Source organism: Vicugna pacos, chromosome 11, assembly GCF_048564905.1.
Source record: "Vicugna pacos chromosome 11, VicPac4, whole genome shotgun sequence".
In the NCBI taxonomy this organism is placed as follows: domain Eukaryota; kingdom Metazoa; phylum Chordata; class Mammalia; order Artiodactyla; family Camelidae; genus Vicugna; species Vicugna pacos.
Window position 1 is genome coordinate 9672940 of NC_132997.1, and position 18445 is coordinate 9691384.

Here is an 18445-nt window from a genome sequence, read left to right on the forward strand (position 1 = left end):
TGTGAGTTCATTTCTGGGCTATCTATTCTGTTCCATTGATCCATATGCCTGTTTTTGTACCAATACCATGCTGTTTGGGTAACTGTCGCTCTGTATTATTGTCTGAAGTCTGGGAGAGTTATTCCTCCAACTTCATTCTTTTTATTCAGTAATGCTCTGGCAATTCTGGGTCTTTTGTGATTCCATATAAATTTCATTATGATTTGTTCCACTTCTGTGAAATATGTCCTGGGCAATTTGATAGGGATTGCATTAAGTCTGTAGATTGCCTTGAGCAGTATGACCATTTTAACACTATTCATTCTTCCAATCCAGGAGCATGAGATATCTTTCCATTTTTTAAAGTTTCTTTAATTTCCTTAATCAATGTTTTGTAGTTCTCCATATATGTGTTTCACCTCCTTGGCTAGATTTATTTCTAGGTGTTTTATTACTTTGGGTGCTATTTTAAAAGGGATTGTTTCTTTACTTTCTTTTCCCATTGATTCATCATAAGCATAAAGAAATGCAACTGATTACTCTACATTTTTCTTGTATCCTGCTACCTTGCTGAATTCTTCTATTAATTCTAGTAATTTTTGTGTGGAGTTTTTAGGGTTTTCTATATACAGTATCATGTCATCTACATATAGAGACAATTTTAACTCTTCTTTTCCAATTTGGATCCCCTTTATTTCTTTTTCTTCCCTGAATGCTGTGGCTAGGGCTTCCAAGACTATTTGAATAGAAGTGATGAGAGGGGACAACCTTGTCTTGTCCTAGATTTTATTGGGAATGTTTTCCATTTTTCACCATTGAGTACTATGCTGGCTGTAGGTTTGTCCTAAATAGCTTTCATCATGTTGAGATATGTTCCCTCTATACGCACATTGGTGAGGGTTTTTATCATAAATGGGTGTTGCATTTTATCAAATGCTTTTTCTGCATCTATTGAGATAATCATGTGTTTTTTGTCCTTTGTCTTGTTGATGTGGTGTATTACATTGATTGATTTCTGTATGTTGAACCATCCTTGTGTTCCTGGGATGAAGTCAACTTAAACAGATAAAGAACATTTACAAAAACCCACAATTAAAACTATTTCTTATGATCAAAGACTGAATTCTTTCTCCCTAAGACTGGGAGCAAGGCAAGGTGTTCATTCTTACTATGCTTATTCTTTATAGTACTGGAAATTATAGATACTGCAAAAGACAAGGAAAAGTCCTAAAGGAAGAAATAAAATAAAATTATTGCTATTGCAGGTGACATGTTTATCTATGTAGCTGGAGATAATCCAAAAAAAAAAGAATCTACAAAAAACTTCTAGAACTGATAAGTGAGTTCATTAACATTGCAATACCAGCATTCAAAACTCAACTGCACTTTTAAATAATAAAAACAAATATTCATAAGTCATACTTTCAAAATAAAATACCAATTGTAATTACTGAAAAAAATGAAGTACGTAGGTGTAAATCTAATAAAATACATATAGAACTTGTATACTAAAAACTATGAAGTGCTGATGAAAGAAAGCAAGAGGTTCTAAATAAATGAAGAGTCACTGTTTTTATGATTTGGAAGGCTCAGCATAGTAAAGATGCCAATTTTCCTTATACTAATCATAGGTTTACAGCAATTGATATGGAAATGTCAGCAACCTTTCTTTTGTATTTTGTTTTGTTTTGTTTACATATGTATTTTCAATTAATAGGCTTTACTTTTTTAGAGCACTTTCAGGTTCACAGCAGAATTTAGCAGAAAATACAGTGCGTTCACACATAGCCCTCCCCACTCAACCGTATATACTCCCCTAACCTCAACATCACTCATCAATGAGGCATATTTGATGCAATTGAAGAATCAACATGAGCACATTATTATCAATCAGAGGCCACAGTTTACATAACGGTTCACTCTTAATGTTGTACATTCTATGGGTTTTGACAAATGCATAATTACATGTAGCCAACATTGTAATATACAGAATAACTTCATTGCCCTAAAAATCCCTTGTGCTCCATTTATTCCTCCCTCCCTCGCTCTCCCCAAACACCTAGAAACCATGATCTTTTTATTGTTTCTGTAGCTGTGCCTTTTCCAGATTATTATTTGGTTGGAATGGTGCAGTTGGTAGCCTTTTCAGACTGGCTTCTTTCATTTAGTGATATGTCTTTTAAGTTTCTTACATGTCTTCCATGGCTTGATAGCTCATTTCTTTTTCTTCTTCTTCTTTTATTTTTTTACTGCACATATATTTTTTAATTTACATGTATGTACTGTTCAGTGTTTCTAAGAATGTTTAGGGCTTTAGCTTTTTAAAATTACATAGTTATCAAAGAAATAAAGCCAACCACAAAACAAGAATTAATTCAAAAAGATACATAAACTCTGCTATTAACAGCAACATTATTTATAATTGCCCAGATATGGAAGCCTCTTTAGTGCACACCAATATTTAAATAGATAATAAAGATGCAGCATATACATACATATGTAATGGAATAAAACTCACCCATAAGAAAGAAGGATATTTGCTATTTGTGGTCCTTCATTCTCTTTTTTTAATTTCAATAACCAGAATTTTACAACCAGCAGAAACATTTACATTACATTGAAAACAACAAAATACCTAGAAATAAACTTAACCAAGGGGGTTACCTATACTCCGAAAACCAAAATGACACAAGGAATGGAAAGATTTCTTGTGCCTTGGATTGGAAGAATCAACACTCCAAAATGGCCACACTACCCAAATCAATCCACAAATCCTATGCAACCCCCATCAAAATACTCACAACATTCCTCACAGAACTAGAAATAATAATTCCAAATTTTTTAAGGAAACACAAAATCCCTGAACAGCCAAAGCAATCTTTTCTAGGTCTTTTTATTTTTTAATCTTTCTTCTTTTTGTTCTCTTTTCTTATTTGATGACTAGAGAAGTTCCTTTAATATTTATTATTAAGCTGCTTTGGTGGTGCTGAAATGTTTCAGCTCTTGTTCATCTGTGAAGCTTTTGATTTCACCATCAATGTACACTTTAAACTTTAAAACATGAAAGAAATGAAGAATGGACTTTAGTTGATACTAATGTGTCACTATTGACTCACCAGTTGTGACAAATGAGCCATACAAATAGAAGATTTTAATATTATGTGAAACTGGGTGAGGGGGTTATGTGAACTCTGCACTGTCTTTGCATCTTTTCCAGAAATCTAAAGCTACTCTAAAATACAAAATTTATTTAAATAAAAATAAAGAAATAAAAATGTACTGAAAATCATTGAATTGTCCCTTGTAATAAGTGAACTTCATGGTATATAAATCACACCTCAACAGAGCTGTTTAAACAGTTAATAAGGCCAGAATGGGAGCAGGGCTGGGCTTGGGCAGGGTCAGGGAAGGGTCAGAGCCCAGGCTTAGGGGCCAGACTCAAGGCTGGTTAAGACCAGGATCAGGCCAGGGTCAGGCAGGGGTTAATTGGGGATCAGGCAGGGGTCAGCAAGCTTGATAATGGGCATGAGGGTGTGGATCTTTGAAGTCCAAAGCCAGCCTGTGGCCCTCCTCTGGATGCTGCTGCTTCCCCCAGCCACCCTGGAGCTGTGGGGGTCCTCCAACAGGGACTTGGCCACCCCTGGTCAGGCTCCAGGTGTGAAGAGGCCAGTGAAGAGTGGTGCACTGACTCCTGATGGGCAGTGGTTGGCTCCTGGAGCCTCAGGTGCAACTGGGGCCTCAGGGCGGAGTTGAGACCGGTTACACAAGAGGGCCTCAGTGGGATGCGCTGTGACCAGGGCCTGGGTGACCTGAGTCACTGTATCTCATCTCCTCTCTGTCCTTGCCTCCAAACAGGCAGCCCAGAGATCACCTCAACACAGGTGGGTCACAGGCCCCCACCGTGGTGCCTCTGGGAGGGAACTGCCCCAGGACCTTTGTGGGGCTGTGGAATGGGTCAGGTAGCAGGGTCTGGCCCTGAGGCTGGGAGGCTGGCAGGAGGAAAGCACCAGGACTGCTGAATAAGTGGCCCTTAGTCTGGGGCCCAGGGGTCTCACTTCCCTCCCTGAGGCCCTGGGAGCACAAGCTCTAGACCGGGATGCCCACTTTCAGGGGGCCTAGGCACACCCCTGCCCTCCAAGTGTGAGTCCTAGAACAAGGGCTGTCTTCATTAGCCCGCTCCCTCTTTTAGAAATGGAGGGTCCTGAGTCAGAGAGGGGGAGTGACTTTCCTGAGGTCACACAGCACCACACACTTCTGCCTATGAACCTATTTCCCTGAGATACTGGGATGAAGTGGAGGGGGCAGAAGCACTTAGCAACCATGACCTTGAGCAAGTAATATTGGCAGCCTCTGAGGCCTGCAGCTCTTGGATCTGCAGAGTAGGCACTGAGGTGTGCTAAGTGAGGGAATAATGGCTGTGATGGCCCAGCCCTTCACAGGCTCATGCAGGGATATCCGTCACAATGGAGATGCTGCTGTGTCAGCTGCTGTGGCTGCCTTTGGTCCCCCTGCTCCACCCACCAGACCACTGTGGCCTCATCTCCAAAGGCCTTGCTCAGTTGTCCTCTGCTGTCCAGTTCTCAGTGGCAGCCTGTCATTTTGGCTAGGCCTCTGTTTGCTTGGCCTTGGTTTTCCTATCTATGAAGTGGACAGGCCCTCCCTAGTAGTGGCATCTGAGGTACTACCAGTGTCTCTGTCATAGGAGGCAGGGGTGTCTCCACAGTGTGCGGGAAACCCAAGGTGATAGGGAATATCTATGGTGGCCTGGATGTGGTGGTGGGCCAGTGGCCATGGCAAGCCAGCCTGCTATGCCAAACAAGGCTCGCATGTCTGTGGAGCCACCCTCATCAACTCCCACTGGCTGGTTTCTGCTGCCCACTGCTTTCTCAAGTGAGTCCTCCCTCCTAGGGTGCCAGCAGAGGTGCTGGCAGGGGAGGGGCTTGCAGGGGAAGGGGAGAACAGCGGTGATGGGCATCCCACAACAGTCTTCTGGGCTTTTCTCTGGGGCAGTCTGTGGTTTTCAAATGCATGTAATCCCTGCCTTTGACCTGTGTACCCTCCACCTGGACTATCCTCCCCACTCACCTGTCTGATCCTCCTCATGCTCTGCCTTCAGCCCTTGTACCTGTCCCCCAACACAGATGCACCCAGGAGACTGATAGTGTTGGTCTTGGCTGCCATGAGGTGTGGACCAACCTCAGACCACAGCTTCTTCTCAGTGTCCCCACATTCCTGGGTATCAGACTCTAGGCAGGAAGTTGGAACTGTGTGTATGGCCAGCAGCTGGGCCATTCTTCTTCTTACTTGTGCAAAACTGAGTTCCCAGAAGGAGCTGTGGTCACTGGTGTGAATGGGGGGAACCCTGCTGCCAGGTTGCATAAATGGGAGATGGGCCTCCCTGGGAAAGTGACACAGCTGCTCAGGTGTCTAACTTACTGTTCGTCCTGGGCTTGGCTCAGTGTCCAGCTTCTGAACAGATGAAGAGGGTTCTCGAGGGAGCAGGGGCATCACAGCCCAGGTCCAGGAGCTGGAGCTTTGAGAACCCAGAGTCCTGCCAGTACCTACTCTGTGCCACACTCCATGCATGCTCCTCTGTGGCATTAAGGGTGGCAAGCCCCCACCTCACCATGACTCCATCCTGCCAGAAGAGAAAGCCCAACATGGGTGAGAAGGGCAGACCACATAGTGGTGGGGGGAGGTCAGGAGAAGCTCTGTGCTCCAGTTGGTGTGGAGAGGGAGGGGCTTGCTGGAGGGGAGCAAGGGGGAGGGTGTCCGGGTGGATAAGCCATGCATGCAACCTCAGGGAGGTGGGAAGTTTCACCACTTGTATTCAGGGAACAAGGCAAGGTCCCATTTCCTGTGCTCATTTGCTCATTTAACAAATCTGTTCTAAGTGCTTATAATGAGTGGACAATTAGCCCTTGGACAGGAAGATGTTTAAAGAAAGGAGGGGTCAGGAAAAGTGTGGGACCAGAAGGGGGGATGTAGGGAGCCTTCAGAAGGGTGATGTTAGAGCTGGAATTGAACCAGAACTCCTTCTGTGTACAATCAAATGGCCTTCATTTGATGACCCCCTCATTCCACCATCCAGCCCTAAGATTCAATGCTCCTCCAATTCTAGTGTGTGATGGGGAAGCCATATGCTGCGGTTGTAAGTAGAATATCAATTAGCCTCAAGAAAGAAGGGCTCCTTATCATTAGAAATGGGGAGACAAAAGCTGCCTGGCATCATAGGGGGCAGAGGGGCGCAGAGGGTTGTGGGCAGTTAGATGAGGATGCAAAGAAAGAGAGCTAGCCCACACTCAGATATGATGGTGAAAATACACCCTTCCTCCTCCAGAAAAATCTCACATCCTGGAGAACTACCGGGTTTTGTTTGGAAACACCCCAGCTGTACCAGCACACCAGGCACACCCAGAATATATGCATGAGTTGGATTATCATGTACCCAGACTTTGACAAATTTCAACCTTTGGGAATGACATAGCCACGTTGAAGCTGCTTTTTCCTGTGAACTTCATCTCCTATGTCATCCCCGCCTGCCTCCCAGCTGCTGACATGCAGCTACCCAGTAACACATCCTGCAATATCTGGCTGGGGGGTGTTCAATGAGGAAAGTAAGGGGGCATAGGAGAGGCTGAGGGACAGATGAGGCAGGGAGGAGGAGAAAGGGAGGAGGACAGAGGAGTCCCCAGGCAAAGTGGCCACTGGTCCTTGGCTTGCCGTGCCTCATATCAAAAGGACTGGACTGATGTCCTAGTTGTGAAAGTGTGTGATTCTAAAGATTCAGTGTTCCCTAAGTCCAGATCTCTGAAAATTTGGAAATCTTTGACTTTTGGAATCAAGAATTGGGTTCTTGGAGTCTTTCTGACTATTGACTCTAAGGTTTTAATCAACCATGGATGTGAGTTGACTTGATTCAACTCAGAAGTCCTGATTGGGGACTGGTTTGTTCCAGGGGCCACCGACACACTGATTTCCCGTTGCTATAGGAGGCTCTTGGGAAGAGTGGAGAGAAAGCACATTTATGACCTCTGACCTCTGAGCCTGCAGGATCAAGTTAGAATTATTATGACTTAAGAGTGTTTGACCTCCCTGAAGCCTGCTTTGCTCTTCTCCCAACCCAGGTCAGCTATCTACTTTGTAGGCTTATTAGGTGAACTGAATAATGCAGGAAAAATTTTGAGTGTTTTAAGATTGAAAAAGGAGAAATATAGGCAAAGACTTGTGAGCAAGAGTCTTTATTAAAGAGAGGACTGCTTATGGTTTGGGGAAATGCTTATGGTGCGTAATTAGGTGGAAAAAGCAAATATATATGTAATTACTTGGTACAGTGTTTCTCAGCAGAGGTCTACAGGCATTTTGCATGGACCCTATCTTCACTGTGTAGGATGTGCCTGCTAGTGTGTCAGTAACTCTCCCTGTCATAGAAGAACCATGTCCCCAGTATTCCCATACCATACATACTCACACACACAGAAATACTCACAGAAACACAACACACCACACCCATATCCACAAATACACACAGAGAGACTGCTTCCTCTTTGAGAACAGAGACCTTGTCTTTCTGGATTTAATATTTCAGTCTGTGCCCTGTACCTGGCACCTGGTAAGTGCTCTATTGCTGCACTTTGGTCCCATCGACCATCATTTCTTGCCAGCACCTCCAGACTGGTCTCCTAGCTCCACCCTGTGTGCTCTGCTTCAGTCTCCACACAGCTGAATGTTTGCTCTAGAGCAGGAGACATTCTGGTTCCTTGCTCACTACCCTCAGTGCCTTCTCATTTGTGCTTCAAAAAAAGTCCAGACTCCGTACTTTGCTCTGAATAACATTGGCCCCCAATCCTCCCTACATATCTCCTACTGCATCCCTCACTCATGCCATCCCCGCCACCAGGTCTCCTTCCTGCTTTGAATATGCTGCAGCCACCCCCACCTCGGGGCCTTCACCGTGGCTGGGATCCTAGCCTCACTTGCTCTGCTTGCTCGTCTTGGTATGACTCATTTTTTACATGAACAATTCAGCTCCTCTTCTGAGGAGTTTTACTGGCTCACATGAGCTAAAATAGGCAACCCCTCATATCACTTCTCCCTATTCCTTTTACATCATTTATTAGATCTAAAATAATGCTACCTATTCACTTCACTTACCCGATCTCCCTGAACTGAAAATGTTCTCCTGTGTCACTAGTGTCTAAAAAATACTTAACATGTGGACAGATTAATACGTGACTGATTGGATGAGAGGACGGATTGGGGAGGGGTAGGTGGGAAGATGAGTGAGGGTAAGGGAAGATGGGTGGGTGGGTAGGTGGAAGGAGAGTGGGTAGAGAGATGGAGTGAGTGGACATATCAGTAGATGGAGGGGAGAATGGAGAGATGGGTCAAAAGATGGGTGGATGGTCAAATGGATGGAAGGGTGAGTGGATGAATAGGACAAAAGGAAAGCTAGGAAGATAGATGGAGGGATTGGTGGGTGGAAGGAAAGTTTAGTGATAGACAAATGGAGAATGGATAGGATGGTTTGTGAAAGGGTAAGTAGGCTGGTGGATGGTTGCTAAGCACCAGTGAAGGGTGTGTGTTGGTGGGATTTGTGGAAGAAAAGAGTTGTGGTCTGTTGCTATGAGAGAGGTAGAGGGAACTGGATGAGACTGGAAAAGTTTGAGAAACAGGAGAGGGCTCCTTAGGCAGAGGTAGAAGAGTGAAACAGTGCTGAGAGCTCAGCTGTGCTGAGAAAACCCCACGCTCAGGGGTGAGTGGTGAGCAGTAAAGAATAGTGGGGAGAGTAGAGTGGCTTGTAGCTAAGCTGCAGCACACTTCTCTTACCTCCTCATACTCACGGTGCCTCTGCTCGAACCCGTCCATATCGAGGAGGGAAAGGTGGGCTTCAATGAGAACAAGGTCTGTAATATGTTATATGAACAAAGAGTTGGCAAAGGCAAGAACTACTCTGTGCATGAGGAGATGCTGTGTACTGGGGACTTCTCGACAGGAAAGGCCATCTGCCAAGTGTGCGAGACCATTTCTGTTCTTCTCTTGCCTGTTCTCAGGTCCTCCCTGTTTTGCTGAGGGTGGAGGGTTGGGGGCTGTGTTGCCTCTACTCTCCTTCTGGAGAACCCCCAGGACTTCCTGTTTCCTCCCTCTATGTGTCTTCCCTGGGTTCCATCCCTTGGCAGTGTCCCCCAGGCTACCCCTTCCTAAGCCCTTTGCACCTGCGAGCATCTACTGGCAGGACCCTCAGACAGCATCTATTTTTGAGGCATATTTTACATTTTTGGTTGAAATATAACATACCTACAAAAGAGTATATTCATACTGTTTTCATAGGTGTGTAGTGGATGAATTTTCACACAGTGATGCAACATGTGAGCAACACCCCAAGGCCCCATTCATGTCCCTTTCCTGCCACCAGCACTCAAGGAAAACCACCATCTTCACTTCCAACACCTTAGATTATGAATTTTCTGTAAGTATAATTTATTTCTGTTGTCAGTCTTTCATGGCTTCACATTATATGTGTGAGATTCTTCCCTCCTGTTGCCTGTGGTTATAGTTTGTTCATTCTCATTGCCTTACAGGAGTCTGTTGTAGGCACTGAGTTCTATGTCACTTCTGCTTTTGATGGGTATACTAGTAGTTTGCAAACTTTCTATTTCATTTCACTTCCAAATGTTTCATATTGCATTTCACAGAAGCCCATGAGGAGAACTGTTGGATTAAAAGGTATGTGTATATTCAGCTCTGGCAGATATTACCAAACCTCTTGAAGTGGTTGCCACAGTGCCACTCATTCTAGCAGTGGATGAGAGTTTTTGTCCTCGTCAACACTTAACACTTTCTATCTTTTCTCATTTTGATCTTAATGTGGTTTTATCTTCATTTTCCTTATGACAAATTAAATATATTCTCATATATTTATTGTCATTGGATGTCTTCTTCTATAAAGTTTCCCTTCGATTTCTTTCCCCTCTCATTTTTCTCTTGGGTTGTCTGTCTTTTCCTTTAGGGGCTCTTGGTCTATTTGTATGCTTTTCCATATTCGAGATATGAGTCCACTTTTGCATATATGGATTGTGAAGTTCATGCCCCATGTTATAGGTGGGCAGACAGGCCTGGAGAGGGAAAGTGACAACCTAAACTAAGGCAGAGCAACCTGGGGCTCTGTGCTCAGAGTCCAAACCCACTGCATCCCCCTTGGGCCCAGCCTCCCAAGCTGACATCTTATCTTTTACAAAGATGGCACCATGGAGTGGAGGGGAGAGTGTTAGGCTCCAGAGTTAGAGACACTGCCCTGCAATGTGTCCCTGCCCTGCAACTTCTGGTGGGCTTTTCACCTCCTGAGCCTGTGTCCTTTTTCACATTGTGGGATTCTGAGGTCTCCTTCATGGCATTGTTGAAAGGATGGTATAGTGGTTTGAATAGTGTCCCCTAAATCTGTATCCACTTGCAATCTCAGAATATGACCTTAATTGGAAATAGAGTCTTTGCAGATGTGACTAGATAAGAATCCCAAGATGACACCATTCTGAATTTACTGTGGGTCCTAAATCCAAAGACTTGTGTTCTTATAAGAGGGGGGATAGACACAGAGACACTCAATGTCTTGCTTCTGGCTTCCAGCACTTTGAGAGGATACATTTCTGTTGTTTGTAGTGCCACTCAGTTTGTGTTGATAAGCTGTGTCACTTCAGGAAACCCACACAGGAGGGATGAGATGCACTCGGCCTATGGGAGATCCTTGCTGACAGCAGTTTTTATGATGGCCCAGTGAGCTGCTGAGCCTGAGGAAGGAAGCTTGGCAACCTGCCCTGTTGTTGGGAGGTGGACCTAGGTTTCCTGTTTCCCAGGCCTAACCAATGGGTATGGACTTTCTGACTGTCTGGACTGGCCTGTCCTTCTCACAGAGTCAGCTGCACCCAGATATGAAACAAAGGGTTCAGCCCACTGCTTCCTGAATCCCCATCTGACTGTCACCCTAGACCCCACATCCAGCCTTGTCCTCCATCTGCCTTCCCCTTGCAGAGGTCATGCCAATGGAGCTCAGGGCTGGAGCCCTTGTCTGCTTGCCTGCCAGACATCCACAGTGCCCCTTGACCTCACTCCTCCTCTAGATCTCCCCAGCTTGAGGACACCACTGAGCTAGATGCCTAGGAGTCCCAGCAGATGGCCCCTTCCAGCCTCCCTTAGCCTTTCAGTCACCCCAGGCTACCTGAGAGTTTCCATCTAGATTCATCTTCTACCACATCACCTGTTCTGGCCCCCATCCTCCAACCCAGGGCTCTCTTCTCTCCCCTAAATTGTCCCTCCTTCTGCACAGGGCACCCAGAAACAGGTCTGAGGAGAGAAGGGCCACAGGGACACTCAGTACTCAAACTGTGGTGTAGGACAGACCTGGGTCCAGTAATTAATGTGTTGTTAACTGGGATTGTGGCCTTAGCTCAGTTTCCTCATCCATGAAATGGGGTCACTAACAGCCTCCACTTAATAAGGTTCCTATAAAAATTTGAATACTGTGCCTGGCACTCAGTAGGCACTTAACAAGTGTTGGCTTTCTTTGTCCAGGCCTGGTCTGCCCTCGCCTATCTTAATTGTACCTGTGTTGGGCCTGTCTTAGACAATTCTCTCACTTAAGGTATAATTCACTGGCCTGGCCTGACTCAAGACACACATGCACACAAGTTTATGCACACATATACACAGTTTTCTCTTTCTCTACAATAGTGCAAACCACAGCTCACTTTGCATGGGATATATTCATGTTGGGTTCCCTCTGTCTTCTGAGAGCTCTCTGTGGGCCAGGAGGCTGTTGGAGCCCTTCCCATCTCCATTTATCATAATATCAGCAACCACATGGCTCATGTGTGTGAATCCTTGAGGCCTGGAGTGGACAAGGACCAAGTCTTCCCCTGGCCTTGTGAAACTACGAGTGAGTACACTGTGGGGAGGGCCGGGGTACTCCAGGCAGGGACCACAGAGGGCAGGAGTGGAGAGGATGATGGGACATTCCCTATTTCCAAAAAGCCTCATGTATGACTTTCTTGGGGCTGCTGAGACCAATCCCCTCAAAGTGGGTTGCTAAAATGAGAGAAATTTATCACTTTAGGTTTCTGGTGGTCAAAAGCCTAAAATCAAGTTGCTGGCCAGGCACGTTCTTTCTGGAGGAGAATGTTTTCTTTTTTCTTCTGGCTTTTTAGAGGCTGCTCACTTTCCTTGGCTCATAGCCCCTTCCTCCTTCCTCAAAGCACATCACTCCAACCTCTGCTTCTGTCCTTACATCTCCTTGTCTGTCTCTGGCCTCTCAACTCCCTCTTTCCTCGTGAGGAACCTTGTGATTACCTTGGTCCCACACAGATAATCCAAGATAAGCTTCCTACTTCAAGATTCCCAACTCCACCACATCTGCAGAGTCTCTTTTGCCAGGTAAGGTGACATAACCACAGGTTCCAGAGATGAGGATGGGCATCTTTGAGGGTTATTTTTGGCTGGCCACACCATACACCCCTCTCTCTCCTTCAAGCTGCTGCTTCCCCCACCCCTCCCTCTCAACTAGAGCTTTTGCTCCTTATTTCACTGAGAACATCAAAGGAATCAATCAGGCTAGAGCCCATTCACCTTCCCAGCCCTACAGGTCCTCCCAGCATCCTCCATCTGGCTCATCCCTCTTCTCCTCATCTGCACTTACTGATCCCTCTGCTCCTGCATCAGAAAGTTAGGCTTTTTCCTGTTTAGAGTCTGAGCTCAGGAAATCTTTCTTCCTCCAAACTTCTTGTCCTGTCCCTTTCATGGCTAATTTCCACACACCACATCTAACAATGACAGGCTAGCTGGCTTATTGACAAAAGCACCATAAGGAAGGAGCCTTGTTATTTCACCCCTGTACACGAGGATGGAGGCTGCCCTGGATACTTGATGTGCATGTTGGACAGATGAGTGGAAAAGCAGCAAGCATGGCTGTGGCCCCTGCTCCACTACCCCTACATCCAAGGATGAGACCCTCCATTTTCCTGATGAAGTGAGAGGATTTTCAACCAGATGGTCCTGCCCTGACAGTATTTCAGGACTCCAGTAATTCCCAACAGCTTTTTGGGGAACCCCTCCTGCTTCCCAAGCAAAGCTGGCTGCTTCTGCCAGGCCTGGGTATGAGTATTTTCTGAGGATGCTCAACCAAGAATTTGAGAGAAAACCAAAGGCCTAAATGAATGAATGAAAAAAGGGGAGGACCCAAGTGGGCATATTCTGCTGCAGCTCAGGGTTTTGCAAGAACTGGGGCCTGTAGTGGCCTTACCTTACCAGGCTCCACTCAGACCAGTCCTCTTGGGCCTTTTGGGGCAGCTGTCCCTTCTCAGACTTTTCCTGGACCACCAAGACCTCCCTGGGAGCAAGAGTCCAGGGGTTGTAGATTTAGATCCATGACTGTCCTGAGGGTCACTCAGGAGTTTCCTAAAGCATGACTCCAGTGCCTGCCTTAATGACCTTGATCACAGAGGAGACTGATGGTTGGACGTTCAAAGAAGCCCACTTGAGTTAGCCTGATGGCAGACACTCATGAGCCTGGCCTTGCTACCTGGTCTTCTCAGATTTGGGTAAGCTACACACACTAACTTCCTTCTCTTTCCTAGGGTGATTCTGGGGGGCCCCTTGTCTGTGACCTCACTAATGCCTGGGTTCTGGTGGGGCTGGCCAGCTGGGGCTTGGACTGCAAGTATCCCATCTACCCCAGTGCCTTCACCAGTGTCTCCTACTTCATTGACTGGATCGATGAGATCCAGAAGCTCACATCTCTCCCTGATACCATGTCTGCTGCTCCTCAGACCCAGTTTCCATACCAACCTCTGCAATCTGCTGCTAACCTGGGCCTGACACAGGCTTTGTGACTCCACAGACCTGTCTTCTACTGCTGTTCATGTTCCAGGCCCCATGACAGGCCCTGTGGTGTCCTGCTAAGACTCTCTGCTCTTTCCCTCTGCCTCAGACCCCAGTCTCCTTGCTGGAATTTTTCACCCCTTCCTTCCCCCAGCCCCATCAGCTTTCAGAAGTCCTTTCTGGCTTAATAGTCCAACAGCTGCCACTCCCCAAACCAAGCCTGAAAAACCAAATAAAAACAAATGAAAGATTCATCCTGCTACTGTCTTTGGGGCCTCCTACCCTTCTTGATCCTCAGCATTCTCCTCTTCCCTTGAGTTCTGTCATCTGGCTCCCTGGACAAAGAAACAGGACCTGGCAGAGAGGCTGTCCCAGGAGGAAACAGGGTTGAGGGTGCTGAAGCAGTCCAACTGGGGAGGGAGAAGGATGTTTTCACTTGCAGACTACACTCCTGACATGAGAGTGCACAGACCTTCAGAGGAAGTGTATTAGTCAGCTCCAGATGCTATAACAAGCACCATGGGCAATGTGGCTTAAACAACGGTAATTTATCATTTCATAGTTTTGGTTGGAGCCCAGAAGTCTGAGTTTAGGAAGTAGGCAGGTTTGATTCCCCTTGAGAACTCTCTCCTTAGCTTATAGACAGTCATCTTCTCCCTGTGTACTCACATCATCTTCCCCCTGTATGTTTCTGTGTACAAAATTTCCTTTTTTAAAATGACACCAGTCATATTGGATTAAGGCCCACCCAAGTGACCTCATTTTAACTCAATTATCTCTTTAAAAGCTGTATTCCAAATAAAGTCACATTCTGAGTTGCTGGGGGTTACGACTTCAATATATGGATTTTGAGGGGACACAGTTCAGCCCATAACAGACAGTAAGACATTTTGCCAGGTGACTACAATGCAGAGCAGTAAGAGTTTTCTCAAAGTAAAGAAACATTACTCCTGAGGTTTAGAGAAGGTAGGATCAACTTCCTTTGGAGGTAGAGGGAAGTTCCCAGGGTGCAGGAAATTGAGCTGGACTAGAGTACATGACCCAGCCTATGAGAAAGAGGATTCCACCCTACAGCATAGAGGGCTTTTGAATGTGAGGGGTCTAGGAGACTGAGTGGAAACAGACAGAGGAGGCCCAATTCCAGGCTGAGATCTGAGGTTCAGGCTGGCAGTCCTCAGACCTCTACTGCTGGAGTTAACTCCCAGCAGCATTCTCACCTGCCTCCATGGCCCTGCTCTCCCTTGTCTGAAGGGGCTCAACTCACTCTCCACCTTCCTGGCCTCCAAACAGACACAAAACTATTCCCTCTGTCCAAGAACCAAAGTCAGCCTCACCTAAGTTGTCCACACACCTCCAGCTGATGGAGCCTCATGTCTCCTTTTCTGCTTAACTGACTCAGGACTTAGTGATCTGGCATTAAGCCTTGAAGCAATGTTCACATCATTCTTCCTGCCCATCTGCCTGACACAGAGTCCTTGTGCAGCCAGAAGGATTCCAGAAGAGCACTTGTATGCCAAAAAAGAAATTGGACAACTTAGAAAAATGGACAAGTTTTTAGAAACATACAGTCCACCAAAACTGAACCAAGAAGATATATATCATTTGAATAGACCAATCACTAGAAGTGAAATAGAATCAGCAATAAAAAATATCCATGCAAACAAAAGTCCAGGACCAGATGGCTTCACTGGGGAATTTTACCAAACATATCAGGAAGAGCTCATACCAATCCTCCTCAAACTGTTCCAAAAGATTGAAAATGAGGGAATTCTCCCAAATGCATTCTATGAAGACACCATCACTCTGATACCAAAGCCAGACAAAGACAAGAAGAAGAAGAAGAAGAAGAAGAAGAAGAAGAAGAAGAAGAAGAAGAAGAAGAAGAAGAAGAAGAAAGAAGAAGAAGGAGAAGGAGAAGGAGAAGGAGAAGGAGAAGGAGAAGGAGAAGGAGAAGGAGAAGAGGAAGAGGAAGTAGAAGGAGGAGGAGGAGGAGAAGAGGAAGAGGAAGTAGAAGGAGGAGGAGGAAGAGGAGCAGAAAGAAAGAAAGAAAGAAAGAAAGAAAGAAAGAAAGAAAGAAAGAAAGAAAGAAAGAAAGAAAAGAAAAGAAAAGAAAAGAAAAGAAAGAAAACTATAAGCCAATATCATTGGTGTACATAGATGCAAAAATCCTCATCAAAACACTAGCAAACAGAATCCAACAAACCATAAAAGAGATTATACGACATGATCAAGTTGGGTCCATCCCAGGGACAGAAGGATGTTTCAACATATGCAAATCAATCAACATGATACACCTCATCAACAAGAGAGAGGACAGAAATCACATGATCATCTCAATAGGTGCAGAAAAATCATTTGACAAAATTGAACACCCATTTATGATAAAAACTCTTACCAAAGTGGGTATAGAAGTAACATATCTCAAAATAATAAAAGCTACCTATGATAAACCTACAGCCAGCATAATACTTAATGGTGAAAAGGTGAATAAAGCCTTCTTGCTACAGTTTACAACAAGACAAGGATGCCCACTCTCACCACTTCTATTCAATATAATATTGCAAGTCCTAGCCATAGCAATTAGTCAAGAAAAAGAAATGAAAGAATCCAAACTGGAAGAGACAGGATAAAATTGTCATTATATGTGGATGACATGATACTATATATAGAAAACCCTAAAGACTCCACACAAAAACTACTAGAGGTGATGAAAGAATTCAGCAATGTAGCAGGATACAAGAATAACATACAGAAATCAGTGGCATTTCTTTACACAAACAACAAAAATATCAGAAAAGGGAAATAAAGAAATAATACCTTTAAAATTGCATCCAAAAAATAAAATATTCAGGAATAAATCTGACCAAGGAAGTGAAAGGCTTACATGCAGAGAACTACAAAACACTGACTAAGGAAATTAGAGATGACTTTAAGAAATGGAAAGATATCCTGTGTTCTTGGATTGGAAGAATTAATGTGATTAGAATGGCTATATTACCCAAAGCCATCTACATGTTGAATGCTATCCCTATCAAATTGCCAAGGACGTTTTTCAGAGAACTAGAACAAATAATCCTAAAATTTATATGGATTCACAGAAGACCCAGAATTGCCAAGCAATATGGAAGAAAAAGAATGAAGCTGTAGCAATAACCCTCCCAGACTTCAGACAATATTACAGAGCTACAGTCATCAAAACAACATGGTACTGACATAAAAACAGATGTATGGGTCAATGAAACAGAAAAGAGAGCCCAGAAATAAATCCACAAATTTTTGGTCAATTCAACTTTGACAAATGAGGCAAGAACATACAATGGAGTATAAAGACAGTCTCTTCAGCAAATGGTGTTAGGAAAACTGGACAGCAGCATGTAAAGTGATGAAGTTAGAATGCTCCCCCACACCATACAAAAAGATAGACTCAAAATAGCTTAAAGAATTAAACATGAGACAAGACACTAAACCTTTTAGAAGAAAACATAGGCAAAATATTATCTGACATACATCTCAGCAATGTACTCCTACGGCAGTCTACCCAGGCAATAGGGAAAAATAAGCAAAAAAAAAAAAAAACCTCAAGTGGGACCTAATTAAACTTATAATCTTTTGCACAACAAAGGAAACTATAGGCAAAACAAATCTATGGAATGGGAGATAATATTGGGAAAACATGAGACTGACAAGAGCTTAATCTCCAGAATATATAAACAACTTATATAACTTAATAAGCAAAAAAACAACCAACATAATCCAAAATGGGCAGAAAAACTAAACAAGAAATTCTCCAATGAAGACATACAAATGGCCAAAAGGCGCATGAAAAAAATGCTCAATATCGTTAATTATTAGAGAAATGTAAATCAAAACTACAATGAAACATCACTTCATGCCAGTCCGAAGGACCGTCACTCAGAAGTCCATAAATGATACATGCTGGAGAGGCTGGGGAGAAAAGGGTCCCTCCTACACTGTTGGTGGAAATGTTGCTTGGTGCAGCTGTTATGGAAAACAGTATGGAGATTCCTCAGAAGTCTAAAAATAGTCTTACCATATGACCCAGGAATCCCAATCCTGGACATATATCCAGAAGGAACCCTATTTCAAAATGACATCTGCACCCCAATGTTCATAGCAGCACTGTTTACAATAGCCAAGACATGGAAACAGCCTAAATGTCCAACAACAGATGATTGGATAAAGAAGAAGTAGTATATTTATACAATGGAATATTATTCAGCCATAAAAACCGACAACATAATGCCATTTGCAGTAACATGGATGTTCCTGGAGAATGTCAATCTAAGTGAAGTAAGCCAGAAAGAGAAAGAAAAATACTATATGAGATCTCTCATATGTGGAATCTAAACAAACAAACAAACAAACAAAAGATAAATACAAAGTAGAAAAAGACTCATAGACATAGAATACAAACTTGTGGCTGCCAAGGGGTTGGGGGGGTGGGAAGGGATATACAGGATTTCAAAATGTAGACTAAATAAACAAGATCATACTGTATAGCACAGGGAAATATATACAAGATCTTATGGTAGCTCACAGAGAATAAATGTGACAGTGAATATATATATATATATATGTT

At 44.2% G+C, this 18445-nt stretch overlaps 1 pseudogene; it reads left to right on the plus strand.

Moving 5' to 3' along the window:
* The first annotated feature begins 3504 nt into the window (after positions 1-3504).
* LOC116277385 (putative serine protease 47) lies at positions 3505-14043 on the plus strand (annotated as a pseudogene).
* Positions 14044-18445: the final 4402 nt, after the last annotated feature.